This window comes from Mugil cephalus, chromosome 12 (genome assembly GCF_022458985.1).
Source record: "Mugil cephalus isolate CIBA_MC_2020 chromosome 12, CIBA_Mcephalus_1.1, whole genome shotgun sequence".
NCBI lineage: Eukaryota > Metazoa > Chordata > Actinopteri > Mugiliformes > Mugilidae > Mugil > Mugil cephalus.
This window is the reverse complement of record NC_061781.1, coordinates 22,166,885-22,184,324: the sequence shown is the minus strand read 5'-3', so window position 1 is coordinate 22,184,324 and position 17,440 is coordinate 22,166,885. Positions and strand designations below refer to the sequence as shown.

General features: G+C 43.6%; 1 protein-coding gene across 7 annotated transcripts in view; it reads left to right on the top strand.

Moving 5' to 3' along the window:
• sema5ba (sema domain, seven thrombospondin repeats (type 1 and type 1-like), transmembrane domain (TM) and short cytoplasmic domain, (semaphorin) 5Ba) overlaps window positions 1-17,440 on the top strand; it is a 181,226-nt gene that overhangs the window by 22,030 nt on the left and 141,756 nt on the right. For 6 of the 7 annotated variants that reach the window (XR_007113843.1, XM_047600688.1, XM_047600687.1 and 3 more), the window contains exon 2: window positions 11,816-11,880. The exons of the other annotated variant lie outside the window; for it this stretch is intronic. The gene's annotated coding sequence lies outside the window, so the exon portion shown is untranslated. The remainder of the gene's footprint in view (window positions 1-11,815; window positions 11,881-17,440) is intronic. 7 annotated transcript variants of the gene reach the window in all.

The window sequence follows — 17,440 nt, the reverse complement described above, 5'->3', positions numbered from 1 at the left end:
GGACTTAAGTTAAACAGTCAGACCTCCTAAAGTTTGCAGGGTTAATTCTAATTCTCCTGCACACGTTTCCATACGGGAAAGAGCCTCACATCAAGCTCTGCAGGCTGGTAACTGCATTAACTTAATCCACATAATACATAGGGGCTAATGGCGACATTTCACTCCGTTTTCTGCTGGTAATTTACATAGTGGAGGGTATAAAAGCGCACCGGCCGCGCGGCTTCATCAGCCCAAAAGTCTGCTGATTGCCCGTAACGCAGCCGATTCCCCGTGTGTCGGACTTTACGTCGAAGCAACTGCATATAGCAGAGAATTTAGCTCTTTGTGAGACTTCTGCTGGCAAGTTCTCCCCAAAGGTGCAATTTGAGTGGATTTGAGTGGTGCTGCAATGCTGCAATTCCCCTCTCATTCTTCTTGTTTCCTCCTCCTCATTTCCCACTCTTCCTGTCTGCCTACGTCTGGGTGATGCTCGCTAACTTCTTCCCTTGATGCCATGTGACCCACAGGGAAAAACCGGATAGCTGTTCTTTCTTCCTCTTGAAATCGGTGTCCTTTGGCTTAATAGAAAACTCCTCATGCCCCCACCCCACAGTCCTTTCTGTCCTTTATCCTCAAGGCAGTACGCCTCCGCGTTTACCGACCGTTGAAATAAATATGTATGTGAACTGCAGGTGCAGATGGCTTTCTTCTCCTCTCAATGCCACATACGTGCCCTCCTTAGAGAACAGTAACCACTCTGGGGTCCTGCCTCCCCGCGTCTTCGAGTGTAGCCGCTCTCCACCCACAAAGTCAGAGGGCTTAGCCGGATTTTATCGCTGCATGTTTTAATGAAGCAGCTACCGTCAGAGCCGTTCTCTGTTTAGACGTGAGCCCGGAGGAAAGCGAGAGGAAGCGGATATCAGGTGTGTTGGATAATGAGGGACGATGGGTCCGTCTTCGCCGAGGTTGGGGGATATTCCTGCAAAGCTTCTGCAGGAGGATTCAAGTTTCGGGATTAAAGATTGGGAAGAGTGCGCTGTGCGCTGTGAGGAGGCTAACGCTGCGTGGATGGCACGAGCCGGTTGGATCTGTAACTGGTATCGAATTAGTTGTTGAAATCACACTGTTATCGGTTTGAAGCTTTGCTCTCTTTTGGGGTTGGCAATAAATGTAATAACCCCTAAGTCATGTACAGAATCTCATTAAGTTTGACTTTAATAAAAAAAAAAAAAAAAGGAAAGATGAAAATCGAATCGGCTTGAAGACTTGGAGACGGTGTTAATTGATATCATTGATTTTCCAACATGTAGGTAAAACCTGAAAATGAGATAAGCAGCTGTGATATTTATTTATATACATATATACTGATGACTTGTCGCTGCTACAGAGAGATGAGTTTGGTATTTATGTCTAAACAAACATTCTGCAGCTGAGCACAGACCGCGGCTTCCAGAGAACACATTAACCAGACAAAAGCCATGTTTGATTTTTGGCCTCAGAGAAAATTGCTCCCATTTTACATATTAATTAGCACCGGATGATATAATCTTTGAAAGCAGCAATCAGTGCTGGCGCCAAACAAGGATGTGATGTGGAACACTTTGTAACTGTGCTTGTACCGAATAAAAGGTTGGAGGTGGTTGACTAAAAGGTTTGTCATGCTCTTACAGGGCGTAGCCAAAGATGGAGACGAGAAGATCTAAGATACCGCAGCATGTTTCCATGTGTGCTTCATATACTTGGACCAATGACTGTTGATGGTATTTTCTATTAAACTTGAGAGAGATGATGACACATGATGAAGAAACAGCTCCATCTGGTCTATTCACTGGGAAATCCACCCATCAGCCACAATATTATGACCAATGGCAGGAGAAGTAATCAACATCGGCCATCGTGTGACAATTCAGTGTTCTGCTGGGAAACTTTTGGACCTGGCATTCATTCACTAGATCCCAAACTGATCAAGTATCTGAGGCCCCTCCCCTCAACCCATAGGACCCCCCACTTACAACATTTTGTTTCCAGACACCACAGGACACCCTCAGAAGACCCATGTCTATTCTCTGATGAGTCAACTGTTTTCATCAAGGGAATCAAGGGAAGAATCTTAGGAAGGTGGTCATAATCTTATGCCTGATTGGTGCATTTGGGGTTGTAAATATAAAGTGGGTAATCACAGCTTGGACCGTTCACTATTTACTGTCAGCTACAAAGACATGGACGGATGACCAATACAGAAAATACCAACTGGAACCCAAATGTTACGTTTGATAAAGTTACACAACTCAAGCTACAGACACTTCATGGCTACACCAGTAAAACACAGTCTTGAGAAATGAACAGAGTTCCTGTATTCTCCCCGTCTGAAGCTCATTTGATTGACAGCAGGTCCTAAACACTAAATCCTAATAGCATGCATTAATGTTGTCACCATCTTTTCCAAGTGAGGAGGACAAAGAAATACACAAATAGAGAAATCCGCCATGTGAAATAACCCACGTTCTTTTGTAGTTTGCGGTTTTGTAAGGGCCTGTCACTCACGGTGAAACGGTGATTTTAAAAACAAGCTCCCAGGTAAACCTTCTTCCAACATCCAAAGAGCCTTCAGATGTGATGCAGCCACATACATTACGCGGATGTTTATCCTGCCACATATAATATCTGGATGTTTTTTCTGCACACGTCTTTATTCAGATTAAGAGAGATTAAACAATTTGATGAAAGATTTAGACTTAGTCTGGTCCTGTGTAGTCTGTTCATGTTCAAATAAGAAAAGAAATGCAAAGAAAAGGATTAATTTTCCTCTGGCAAGTGTGAGGATTAGACTCTTCATTGATGTTCAGTTTGTTTATCAGTCTCCTCCGGTTCATGACAGAGCCTGAATGCACCATTGTGCAAATTTGTGCAAAGAAATATGTCTTTTTTTTAGTTGTTTTTTGAATGTGAAGCCAAATGTCGGTATAAAAGCAGTTAATAACTGAAACCAGAACGAGGAGTCAAGTCGTGTTTGCTCTTTTCCATAAGAAGGGTAACACAGCAGAGAAAAATCTCATGGTTTAAATGCCTGAACTGCACTCGACTAGCTTCACCAAAGAATCCAACCCCTTGATCCAACAGTTCATCATCTGCGCTTCAAGTTTGTTCCAAGTGTGCTAAAAGGAATCCAGGTCTCGTTGTGCTAGCTTGGCAGGGGCCAGCGTGACCATTTGGCCGCTGCACAGTTTGGACGTGCGGATCAATAGTCAGCTCAATAAGTATAATGTTAGTCGCTGCTCCTGGTTGCCTGCAGACAATTTAGTCCCCCTGCTGTGCACTTCACTCTTCTGCAACACGAAAACAAACTGTTGAGCACTTTTTCCTGCGGAGAGAGAGAAAAAAAAAGCACTCGAGCACAGAGAAGCAGAAAAGTGGGAAGAAGAGCATTCCTGAAATCGTAGGAGCAGACGTATCTAAAATGTTCAATAACCCACTCAAACAGCATTTACTCCAGACTAATCAACGGTATCTGGAACCTCATGGGCACTTCAACATGTACCATTTATCTCCCCCTCCTGATTCCAGTTCCACTCGACAAGAAGTCTGCAAGTAACTTGATGGATTTTGTTGGATTAACAATTTTAGTGTAACTTTTATAACAGTGCATTTACGGTTTAAGTGGATCGAGTCGACCAGTATGGAGGAAATACAGACTGTGGCATACGTCGTCATGTTTGTGCACGTTATACTTTATAGACACTTTTCTAGGTGAAAAAAAAATCCCATTTTGCCAAAAACTCCAAGTGCACACACACTGAAGTTTTTTAATGCCAGCTGTGTTACTCCGGAGACTCGTCTTTATTTAAGCAGGGAGTAAAATGATGAGTGAATTACCTTTTTTCAAAGCAAATGTTTTACATACTGAAATTGGCGGCTCCGTTGCATTCAGTCCAGACAGTTAGTCATGCATAACACCACGACCATGGGTCTGCTATGATGTACTGAATGCATTTTGTTTGCTGAGCATCTTAACCTGCTGTAGTGTAGCTAGCTGAAAGGACTAAATAGCAGCATTTAGCTCCATGGCCAGAAATGCTTAATAACTGCTGCCTTATCTGTATGCGTTTTGTGGTTAGCGGTGATGCCTCCCAGCGAGAAGGTCCGGATTGACTGCGTGGGTTTTCTCCTGGTACTCCAGTTTCCTCCCACCTCCGAAGACATGCTAGTTAGGCTAATTGGTGACCCTAAATTGACCCTAGGTGTGAGTGTTAGTGGAAATGTTTGTTGGTCTATGTGTTAGCCCTGCGATAGGCTGGCGACCTGTCCAGGGTGGACCTGGGCTGGGATAGCAGAAGTTGATATGAGACTTATTTGCGGGAAAATAAAAACCAGATTAAGGCCATAGCGGTAATAATGCATTTCTTTAGAAAATATTTAAAATACAACCTTCACCTCGCCCTATCAGAGAGCAGCCTGCGTGAGGTGATGTCACATTACTGAGGATTGATGCATTTAAATGGCGTAGTTAGCCCTCCGTCATTTCTCTAAGCCACGTGCAGTGTGTGGCCTCAGAGCAAACACTGATGTATTAGCAGCTCTGGGCTTCTTTAACGGAGGTGCTGCTTAATTACCACAGAGGCCCACGTTGTGCTCAATCAGATCGAGCCACGCTCCTCATATATACATATTTATGTAACAGTATATACAGGGAGGAGTGGAAGTGGGGGATGGCTTTGACATAAACAGCCACCCTGTTCCCATTTACATTAGCGATGCTTTTATTCTCACTCCTTATGTTTAGTCCTTTTTTTTTTTTTTTTTCTCGAACATCTGAGCTTTCAGCAATTTGTCACAGCTGCCACGATAACACGAGCAACCCCTTCACCAACTTGGAGAGGTTGTCTCCCAGAACGGGGGAGCTTAAGGTCAGAGGTGACGCTGCGTATAAACAGGTGTCAAATGAGATGATGGAAAGCCGAGGACATATGAAACGGGGACTGGAAACCCGGCCGGGCTGCCGGCGTCAGCGCCGCGGAGGCGTAGGAGGCCGGAGCAGAATAACAAGGGTAATAGATGACTTTGCCTGTCATTGTGATGCGATGGTTTCAGGTTGTGCAAATTAGACCGCCGCGTATGCGAGAGGTGACCTTTCGGGAAGCAGCGGGCGACGACGGCCACTTGTCTCAGCCCTCGCCGATCTTTTAGGTGTGTTTGATTATTTAATGTGCGTTTCTGTTTCTCTCCTTCACGTCTAATCGATTGGATTAATTTATTAGCACTTTAGATTGATGCATTACCTGTAGATTTTTCCTGTTTCTTTGGTTTCCTTGTGAGGTTTTTAGAAGTAGCTTTATGTTGTTCACGTGATTCTGTGCTGCAAAAACTGTATAAAATTAAACATAAATTAAATATGATGTGTTGGGAAGTAACTGTTACATAGATACACAACTAATTAGATGTAAAGTTTTGGCCTTTTGTGCGTTCATGTGATAGTTCTAGTGGAGCAACAGAGGCAGCGACGGGTGCAGGTTGGAATCAAACTTGTGTCATTGCATTGAGGACCCACTCGGCTGGGGGAGCCCCAGTAACTAACTGAAGATGTAGACTGATCAGGCATAACATTATGACCACTGACAGGTAGAGTGCGTTCACCATCCTGTGGCAGTACAGTGTTCTGATGGGACCTGAAACCTGGACCTGGCCTTCATTCGTGTGGATGTTACTTAGACATGTAGCGCCCACCTAGACCAGACCAGACACCCCACCCCACAGCAATGACACTCCTTGATGGCAGCAGGACGCAGCCTGACACAAAACACACGCACGCAAAAATGGTTTAACTCAAAAAAACATGAAGAGCAGAAGGTGTTGACCTGGCCTCCAGATTCACTAGATTCAGAGAGGCCCCTCCCCTCAACTCATAGGATGCAAAGACCCCCCCTCTAGAGGAGCCACTAGCATCCACGCTACGCTATAGAGAAGGTTCACAAGTTTTCGTAACAGTTTACACGTTTTCATTATTCACATAAACTCCCATAAACGCTATCGTTTAATCCATGAACCCTCTCTCTCTCTTGCCTAAAGTCATGAACAGGAGGGCTTTGTTTCTGAGTCTTATCGTATCTATTTGCGCACCAGTGAATCCTCTCGGCGCATTTAGTTCAAGCAGGGAAGACTCACGGAATTAATGGAAGCTCCGTCTCTGCCCGCCTGATATCGCAGTGCGAATACGGCCTCGTCTCTCTAACGGCCGCATTTTCACGGAGTCTTTATTCGTCCCTTATACGTGGCGCACCTCGGTCTGTTTGTTTGTTTGTTTGTTTTATTGCGTTGGCTTCATGCTGAATCTGTCCTCGGGCTGTAAAGATTCAGATCAGGGGAGCTTTGTTTATCCCCTCTGCTTGGATTTAATAATAATTGTTTAAGTGGAGATCATTGTTTTATAGATTTGTTGATGAAACATTATTGCCCTTTGCAGAATACTTTTTATTTTTATTTTATTACGTGTTTTTATTTTATATTATTTTTTATTTTTTTTTATTACAAACTGGAGAAAAATGTTATCAGCCAGTCTGGTAGAATTTGATAGTCTGTTCAGTCTCCTCTGAATATGAATGGCTGGAATCTTCAATGCCAGCAGTGATTGGACTTTTCATTCAGCCGTGTGAATGTCAGCAGGTGAATTCAGAACCCGAACAGAAAACGTTCTCAGGTCTCAATATCGGTCAAGTCTATTTCTTGGGTGAGGTTTGGCTTCTACATTAAGTTCATCATCATCAGCTTTGCAACACTTTATTAGGTACACCTGGGCAATTTAACAAGACGGCTTAGCCAGACTCTGTTCAGACTGAGTTTGGTAACACACCGTTTGTCGTAAACAAGTTCGACTCCGCAGATCTCAGATGACTAAGCGGCTGTTGCTCTTCGGTCCGTTTTAGCATAAAGCCTGCCCAAGAGATTTGATTTGGCTCGGCAGGTCTTTGTCGGAGCGTAATCAGGTTCCAGACCGACTTTGCCGCCACACAGGTTTTATGTGCAGGGATGTCGGTCTGGCTTCCACTCTAGCACCTTCTACCTTCTGTATCAGTATGGGTTTGTGTCTCTCTGGTGAAGATGTCTTCAAGATGACAACATTAATGCATGCAATTAGGATTTAGGGTTGGGACCTCCCAACCTGCTGCCAATCAAATCAGCCTCAGAGGGCGAGAATACAGGAAATCTGTTCTTTTCTCAGGTTTACTTTTTACTGGATGAGCCGTGAAGTGTTCTGTAGCTTTAAGAGTTGTACAAGTTAATAATTAAATGTAATAAATTCAACAAAGATTTAGGTATTTTCTTGTGGCTTGGCCATCATCCATGTCTTTGTAGCGGACAGTAAATAGTGGGCGTTCCAAGCTCTGATAACTTAGTAACCAGCTCATATATTTACAGCCCCAAATGCACCAATCAGGCATAACATTATGACCACTCTTACTTGAATGCCAGCTCCAGAAGTTTCCCAGCAGAACATTGAATTGTCACAATACGGTCGATGTTATTCACGTCTGCTGTCAGTGGTTTGTAAGAGGTCGCACAGATCTGGTGCTCGGCTAATTCTGCACTTTTGTCGCGTTGCACTGAATACACAATGTACCAGACGGTGACAGAAAAACAGATTCGCGTTTCATTTTGCCAGTTCTTGTATTTACATGTTTGCTCAGAATTTACAGCGGTTTGCTGAAGCACAGCTAATTTGACTGGAGCTGCCTGCTCTTCTAATTGGACCGTGTGTGTGTGTGTGTGTGTGTGTGTGTGTGTGTGTGTGTGTGTGTGTGTGTGTGTGTGTGTGTGTGTGTGTGTGTGTACAACAGATCAGTCCGTACACGAACAAGTTCACGTTAGTGCTCAAGTGTTTTAATGAACAACTTTTAGGTGATTCCTCCATCAGCTTTATTCTTATCGCATGTGGTTTTTAAAATATTTTGCTTTTGCAATTTGCAGTCGCACCAATAATGTTCTCGGGACGATCACTCCTCAAACTTTAAAGTGCCAATTTATTAATAGCATGCAGTGGGTGCTTATTACACTACAAACTAAGATCAGCTGTGTTTGACTTTAGGAGGCTTCATAAAAACGTTTGTTACAGTCTGGTGTAAACTGGAGAGCTGCAGGCAGTAATTTGCTCCTAATTAGACATATTTCCTTTACTGCCCTGAAGTACAATGTGCGACTGTGCGTGTGTGTGTGTGAGAGAAAGAGGGAAACAAACATCAGGAGATGCTGAGTTGTGAGTCCTGCTGTTTCCTAACTTGCCTCTTCACCTACTTCCCGCTAAGCCTTCATTAAACCGTCTGATTCAGTTACCAGTAACCGGGGCTTAATTAGGAGAATTTGATTTTCGCTGCTGGATCCAATGGTGCGACCGTTGATAACCGCTTCTCTTGGACAGTAACGAGGGAGGTGCTCCGTGCTGAGAGCTGCAAAAGTTTACGCAGACAGACAGACGAGAAAAGTTCCAGATTAAAGTGCTCTGATCTCAATTCCCCGTCTGCCTCTTCACGCTATCACAGCGGCTGCTGGTTATAGAGCAGCTCGAGTTCAACGCTCGCTCACGCGCTTATTAGGAGACGGATGACTTTGAAGGACTAGTCCAAGATTAGACAGAAAGTAGCCGTTCCCGTTGCTGCCATATACTGTAGCTGATCTTCTGCCTTGCGTTGTGTTGTGCTGCGTGTGAATCTGCTATCTCGAGTCACCGAGAGGCTTCCCGTGAAAAGACATAAGCCCATATGTTTATTTGCAATTCTTCAAGGATCATCTGGCGGTAATTAGCAAGCTGCATCCTTAGCGTTCGGATATTTGCATTATCGGTGACTGAACTAACACGGACACTATCTTTCCATGAATAGCAACAATGATAAACCAGTCAGGATAAATACGCCAGACTGGCCTGATCAGTACGATTAGATTCAGAGAAAAGTGGTGAAAACCTTTGATAATCTGTTCAATCACAACCCGTTAATCGGTTAAACGGTGCCATATTGTGAGGAAAGCGCGCTTCTCTAATAACTACTCAGTCGACAACTAATCAATGCCAGAATAGTCGGGGGCGAGCAAAGTGGAAATCGTTACATATGATTCCCAAAGATCCCGCAAGACGGTAGATGTTTATTAATGCAATAAAAAGAGAAAACGTAGCGGTGAGATCTCTCAAGAAGCGGGTTTGACTTGTGTAGCGATCACTTCATATCAGGAAAAGACATTCAGACATTCATTTAAACTGTGTTGATGCCGTAAAAAGATTGGCACATAAGAGAGACTATTTAGCACGGTGATTATCTCGTTACATTGTGCTGCTGTTATGACAGCGCAAAACACTGACAAAGAGACGCTGTTTTTGTGAGGTAGTTCTGTATATTCAGATTCTACAGGTGCAGTAAACCCATGACGGCCTGAAATCAGCGCTGACGCCGTTCATTTTCCTCAGAGTTTTTCCCGCCAATATGGCGGCGTCAACAAACGAAGTCCATACGAAAATATTACCTCCTAATAACCATGTTTACACTTGATCCAACCATTTCTCTCTGGTTGGAATAAATACATCCTACACATGTTTGACCCACGAGGTGCTAGCGTGTTAGCACTCTGGCATGCATTAGCACATGTACTGATCAGGCAAAACATTATGACCAGTATTGTGGCGGTGTCCCAAAACGGTTGTGACACGTCAGAGAATGGACATGGGCCATTTTTTTTATTTTGAGTTGTTCCTAGTCTTTTTGTGTGTCTTTGTCCTACTGGGGAGTCAATGAGTGTCATTCCTATGGGGTGGGGGTGTCTGGTCTGGTCTATGTGGGTGCTACATGTCTAAGTAACATCCCCATGAATGAATACCAGGTCTAAAAGTTTCCCAGCAGAACACTGAATTGTCTTAAGGTGGTTGATGTCATTTACCTGTCAGCGGTTTTAATGTTGTGGCTGATCACTGTAGCTTTAAAGCCAAAGCTCACAGAGAAGCTGGCAAAGCTGTAGACTGACAGTCTTGTTGTCAGATTTGCAATGCTGCAAGGTAGTTTCAAATGCATGAACAGCCGTCAGTGAACACAACACCCTGCCACTTCAAACCGAGACACGGGCCGTTATTCCCAGATCTGGAACCAGGCATCGGTTTTGATCTTACTCATTCTTATCCATGTTTATCAAACCACAACTCCACAATGCGCTCTGCGTCACGCTGAATTTCACATCCAGCCACGGTTAGTAAAGTCCCACTGACTTCAAGCGAGGTCGAGACAATCCCAGATGACGTCCGCCTGGCTGTCTGATGCGGAGGCGTCCCTGCAGGAGACGGGAGTGTGTGCGGTTCTGTGTGTGTGTGTGTGTGTGGAGGAAAATAAGACTATAGGTCACACACTAAGCAGTTTATGAGAATTCTTCCTCCTCACTTGTTGCAGTGAATAAAGCCTGATCCCACACTGACATTGGAGATTATGGGGCATTTTTTTTTTTGTTTGAGCGGACACTTCCCGCTGCTCAGCCCTAAATTCTCAGCTTAGCTCCATAGAAAATCCTCTTTGCTGCGTTTGTCTACCTGTCTTCCTGGGTGTTAAGTGTCTCAGCATTTGGAGAATTTGGACATTGAACTTAATCTTTAATTAAGTTTGAGAGGAGTGGAATTATTATTTATGCAAATGTCCTCTGTGGGTCTGGCTTAGCATTTTTGCGCTCTGCTGTAGTTTTGGTCACACACGTTTACATTTAAAAGAAAAATTAAAGGAAATATAATGAAACATGTTGATTGTGTAGTCATGAAAGGTCTGCAAACATACATCATATGTCTGACATATGATGGAATTGCATCTGTGGAACTAAAATGGAAACGTGACATCAGTATCATCAGGCCGACACCCATTTTATTTTCATTTTATTCTATTATTATAATTATTTTGCTGCTTATGGTGTTTTTCAATTTAAGTTCTTTGTAAATCGATTATTGGGGTAAAGGGGCAGATTATATAAGATTATTCCTCTTTCTGCTCCCTTTCATTCAGATTTGTTTGTATTAAATAGTTTTAATCAATGAATGAAATAAAAACTAAACTAAACTAACTGAAGATTTGGTTTTATGACAGCGCATGCCAGCTAGTTTCCATTAATCTGCAGATCCGTCGTAGTGGAGGACACAGCAATGAATCACCACTTTTTATTTATGTATTTATTTTCCATCTGCTGCGTGGAGGTGAAGGAAACAGCAGCCATATCGCGCCGGTTGACGCCACAAGAGACATTGCGAGTCTGAGCTGCTCCTCCGGGTTGCCGTAGAAACCGACCAGGGCTATTTGTTCCAATTTGCTCTGTGGCATTGAGATCAAAAAGCCTGAACCAAATGTGCTCGCTGCATATTAGCATCTGCGTGTGATTGGACACAGTCAGGCGTCCGTTGGCCTCATTTACATCTATATTGTTCATTTACAGTTGAGAATGTATCGGCTTCATTTTTATTCCATGAAATGCAAAGTTTTTTTTGTTTATGTTATATAAGGCTTCGGAGATTTAATGTGTTTGAACTGCGTTGAACTTTGTGGTTTGTTATTGTCCGGCGGGGCCTTCGCTGGATGTAAAGGCATCTCGCAGGTCCCCTCTTTCTCCTCCAGCCCCCTTTTTACTCCCCAGTTTAAATACCATTCCTGCTCCACCTTCCCCGCTCCATTGAAAAGTTGGCGGTTTGTTTACGAGAGCGCCAGCACTTCTTTGTGGCTCTGCACTCTGCTTATGAGAAGGAGGCGAACAGCTACTAAAAGAGACTCCCTCCCTCTCCCCCTCCTCCTCCTCTCCCCTCTCCCCTCTCCTCCCCACTCCCCTTTCTCCCTTCCTCCAGAATCAATTTGAAAAGGACAGACGGCCCCCTCAGCCCCGTCCCTACGCCCCAGTGATGCTTAGCTGGTGAGTACACTTTAATCTTTTCCATTCAGAACTTTCATTTCACTTCTGTGCATTTCTTCGATTGGTTTCTACATCTTTTGCCTGAATTTTTTCTTTGTATTTGTTCCACAATTCACAATTTTTTTTTTTTTTTTTACTTTCCTGTGCTCAATTTTACCGGCAAACACCGAACTTTTCTCCGGTCTTGTGGATGAGGGATTATTCGTTTTACTTTTTTGAACGTCCTTTCTTCCCTGCTCCCCGGCCAAAAGCAGTTAAAGTAAAAAAGTTAAGACAGCCTTTTTACTTTTTTTATTTTTGGGGGGGGGGGTGAAAGCCCTTCTTTTTGAAAGAGTGAAGTGATTTGAAAAGCAGCGGGGAGAGTGTGGCAGTGGAGGTGGATGGTGGGAGGGTAAAGCAGGAGAGGTGGGGGTGGGCTTTCATACAAGAGGCCAATGGATGAGGTTCACCATCTCCATCTCTGACTTCAGCTCTCAGCTCCCTCTTTCTGTGTGGATGGATTAAAAGCAGCCTAATTGACACAGTATAGTAAAATCATTGTACATGTGGCATGATGGCACAATCACCTTGTGAGCAGCCATATACTGTGTATAGACATATAAGTATGTGTGGGTTTTTTTTTCAACCATTTAAATCTTTATTATCAAACTCCAGTGAAACACAGGAGTCAGGGAGATGCTGTGTAATTATTTCCCAGAGAAATTGCATTTTCATGGTCAGTATTTTTTCCTAAATGGAAATCAAATATTTTTCTGAGTCCTTCCCAATTTAGAAATGTGTGTCTCTTGTAGGGAGCTTTGCTGTCACTCTTCTGTCCAGTTGATCACAAACCGGCTCCATGGGATTAAAGTCTAAAAACTGGGCCACGGTCCACTCCATGTTTTTATCTTGAGGTAGTTCTGGTTTAGCTTGGACTAAAGTTTTGTCTCATTATCTTGCTGCAGGATGAAGCCCTGACCAACTATCTTCTGGTTGTTAAAATTTGTCTCAGTCCAAGTTTTTTCTTGCCGTTACTGCTCTCTATTTGAGAAGAAAACGTGGTGAATGTGGTATTAGGAGCCAAAGTCAGTCAGTCGTATCGATGTGTTGTTAGACCAGATCAACCTGGTATCCCTCACTTTACATCACTAAGGGTACCCCTGGTAGAGCCACACTTCATTATTATCAGAAGATGAGTCACACCATTAGGAGTTTTATTTGTTTGAACCATTGAAAAAAATATCTCCTCACAAATGACATTTCCTCCAATCAATCAGAGCCATTTTGTTTTATTTATTTTGTTTTCCTTGACAATCCCGCTAACCCTAACCCCATAAAATGTGTTCATTACATCACAAAACCTTTTGCTGCTTCTCAGCATGTTTACAGTGCAGTTCTTTGGCAGTGAAGATGCCTTGTAAGACATTGATCCAGGTGGCCTCCTTAAGCATTGGTTCATTTTTGTGTTCATATAGTAGTTTTTAAAAAGTGGCATTTTTCGGCCTGTTACAGTACTATTAGCTGGTACATTTATACTCGTCTCCCCCCAAGTTCAGTTAATTAAACACACACACAAACAAACATTAACCAAAGAGCTTATAACAGTTCTGTGGCTGGGCCTAACTCCATTAATGTGTACCTATCTAAACTGTTGTTTGCATCAATCTCCAGTGTGACATGTAATTAAGCTGTTTGTTTGCACTGGAATGATGATAATTAAGACTTTATGCAGATTAATACAGTTGATCCTACGCATTCTGTTGCTTTTGGCGTAATTAGAGATTACATGAACAGTCCTGAAGATGAGAACAGCAAGTGAACGTATTGAATGAATGTGTGTCATTATTATTACCTGTAGGCCGATCGCTAGAGTAAAATATGACGTCTTGACTCTTTTCAAGGCGACTCTCAGGCTGTGAAACCACACACCACAAGCGCGCACGAGCTCCACAAAGAAGACAGCGTTAAAAAATGTTCCCTTCAGAGAGTTGTGCAGAGGGCTTGGATGCCATCTGGCATCAGTTATTAGATCTACTGGTAATAAGATGAGGACCAGCTAAATCTCTTTAGGCTGTATCAGCTGATCGTGGCCCTAAACAAACTCTGATCCCTTTCTTACTCTGTTATTTTATTTATCTCAAACCGGTCACAAGCCGAGATTGTTCATTTAAAACTTCAAACGAAGCTTTTTCTGCAGAGAAGGAAAAAAAAAAAAAAAACTCCACGTCTCGAGTGCAGCCCAATTTATCATAAAAGGTGCAGACCTCTTTTGATTCAATCTCACCCACTTCTCGCTCTGTGTTTAATATCCCCGAAGCCCCGGGTTTGGGCTCACGTTCTGTTGTCGCGGTCCCCTCGCTCAGCACTCGCCTCCTTCTCACTTAGGTTCAATTTGTGGCCTGAATATCTCCCCCTAATATGTGTCATTGGAGCAGAGCAGCGGTGCTCCCTCCCTGGCTCTTCCGAAGAATCCTCCTCTGTGTTTGTCTTGGTTCTCTCTGCTCCTCTGAGAGGAGATCAGGGGCTCCGGTCGTGGTTGGCATGTTGTCTCCTGCAGCCCCGCTGTTGTTTGCTGATATTTAGTTCAGGATGACAATAAGCCGGAAGAAAACAAGCTCCTTTCAGGCCAGTAGAAGAGAGGAGGGGTGGGCTGAGATGGAGAGAAAGACCTAGGAAAAAAAATTGGAGGCGAAGGGGGACATGGGACTCATCCCTGGATGGGGGAATCTCTTTAAAGCATTCTGTTTGTGGCCCCTAGGTCCGAATTAAAGGAGCGTCATTATCCTGGCAAATTACCACGCTGCCTTTGTGGTCCAGCCACGGTACATTAGGGCGCCTTAAAACGTGGCCGAGCCGTGCCCATTCAGCTCGCATAAAGAAGGGGCCGCTGTCAGATCCTTGGCCTGGCTCACAGAGGAGGCATTCACACCACATCGGGGGTGGGTGGGGTGGGGACGGTGACAGTGGTGACGGTGATGGAGAGGTTCTCCTCCAGACGAGTGAGGATCGCTCCGGCCGAGGCTGATGTGACGGCCTCGAAACGCACAGCGGCCGATGATGTCATGATTTGGCTTTCGACCACCGAGGATAGAGATGCGGAAATCCTTGATCTGACGGAGAGACTCACGGACACTTCCGTTCCAATTAGTGCACTTTGTCAGAACTGTATCAGTTCATACTGATTACTGGTATTTTTTTAAGTTATGATATGAAATTTTAATATTTGACTACATAGCGTTCAGGAGGTTGCGCCATGAGACACTGTTTCAGAACAAGCATGGTACGACTGCATCACTGTGATGGTGGTGAAGATGGAAAGGTCTGAAAAATGAAGCGGCAGAACGAGAAGATTTGTGCCAATAAAAGGCACCGTGTTGGTTGATTGTGCTTTTTTTTTTAGGGTGACCAGATGTCCCAGTTTTCTGGGGACAGTCCCCAGCTAAAGCTGTTCCCAAAAATTTTAGCTTTTTATAAATCAGAAAAGGAATGTTACGCGCAGACTACAGTTATTACGGTAGCCGGTTGCGCTGCTACTGACGTTACAGACGTAGCAGTTTAAATAAATATGGCAAAATAAATGAAACATCAGCAGGCGGTGCTAGCACAGGGCCATGCAAACCTGTTTTACTACTAGTGTGAGATTATTCTACAATATTTACTCATGATCACAGTAAAATAGTCCATCTTTAGTCAATCTGCTGCATTAATTCCTCTCTCAACCAGTAGGAAATGTTGTGAACATGTGATTATTCATGAAAAAAATAAAAATACAGCGATGTACCCTTATCAGAACTGCATGTGTTCACCTACTACCTATACCAGGGCTTTAGTGAGCGAATAGTGAGCTATGCTTTGCTATTTGAAGCATGTGCAAGCATTTTATTTGAAATTTCTTCTTTGGTATTTTTCATTTTTTCATAATCGCGCACCAACAGAAACCAACTGACTGGGAAAGGATTCACCAGTTATGTGTTGCAGTTTCACATTTTGAATTGTTATATTGCTTTCGACAAGAGGATGTAATGAAAGGAGGGAATCCATCTGAAGACCTAATCGACACTAATATGGCAAAATCCAATATTTCTGTCAATAACTCATTTGAAAGTTGTCAGACGCTGGATAGACCTCCAAGCTTAAATACTGTGGAAGACTCCGTACTCTTAGGCCGTTCCAGCTCCATTACTCATCATTTTTGTCAACTCAAGAGACGGGAACTTCCTTTTAGATGTAAAATAACGAGCAGCTGCAAGAACTGGAATCGGCCAGTGCTCAATGGTTGAATAAGACGATGGGCTGAATGCTGGTGTCTCTTGTCGGCCGTGGAGAAGGCGTGTGCTGTGTGAACGAAGGGCTTTAGAGTCTGTGTGAAGGATTTAAGCTGTTGCAGAGGGCTTGCAACCTATGAATGACTGTTATGAATGGCATCTGCTACAAGCTTTGGTGAAAGTCAAGGCTTCAAACATCAGCAGGTAGCTCAGACTTGATCCTCTGGGCATGAAACAGTTGATTTTTTTATTTTAACACCACAACTCCATAAATACAGCTATCAAACTCTTCAAAGAAAAACTAAATACGATCACCGCTATAAAACTCCTAGTGTGTGAGATATTTGTTCTTGGCGCTTTGCCTTTATTTATCATCTAATCAACTGGAAGCTTTACCTCAGCGATTTATGTCTCCGTTATTTTATTTTTTTCTTTCGACGCCAGGTGGGAGATTTCATTACTTTCCAACATTGTTTCCCGGTTTTATGAACTCAATTGCTCAGCTGAAGTGGACCAAGGAAGGGAGGAGGCTTTTGTCCAGGGGCCGTGGCAGAAACCCTGAGCTTGTAAATCCAGCTCTGATCTTTGGATCATTAAGCTGTGAGCCGTCCGTCCCGGTTCTTTATCGCCAGGCCCGGATCCCAGGCCATAATGAAGGCTAACTGGCTAATGATTAGCTGTCCTCTGTAGCTGCTTCAGAGTCTGCTGCTGCCGCTGCTGCTGCCAGTCTGAATGGTAGAAGGCCTTGAAAACATATAAATCAGGCCTTAAAAATTAAGTAAATTCCATTTTCGTCTCTTTGACGATAATCCAGTCACTTCTGAGATGAGCCAAGGTTCTTTTACAAGCTTATTGTCGAATGCTAATCTTTTATGTCTTCGGAAGACATGTTATTTCGAGCTACTGTTGATTTTTTCCTGTTTTAAGCCGCTCACTTGTGTAACATCTCCACAATGGATGTTGGAGTGGTTTGTGTACACGTGCTTGTTAATTTGACAAACAGCATCCCCCTCCTCTCTCTCTGCTGCTGCTGCTGCTGTTGCTGCTGCTACTGCTGCTAAACAGATTGCCTTGTCTCCAAACAAGCACTGCAGAGCTGAGAGAAAGAAGATTGGCTTCTGTGAACATAAAAACTGAGAGGCAGTGTTTTGGATAATGATCGCCTTTTCTTCTCCCTGTCAAAAATCCTTGATTACTTCTCGTTATTCTCGAGCTGCACAGGCATCCGAGTGCGATAGCCTACATCCCGGCCTGTGAAGCAGAGATATTAAATAACAGTGATCGCGGCCTCTCCTCTTGCAAACCTTGACTGTGAA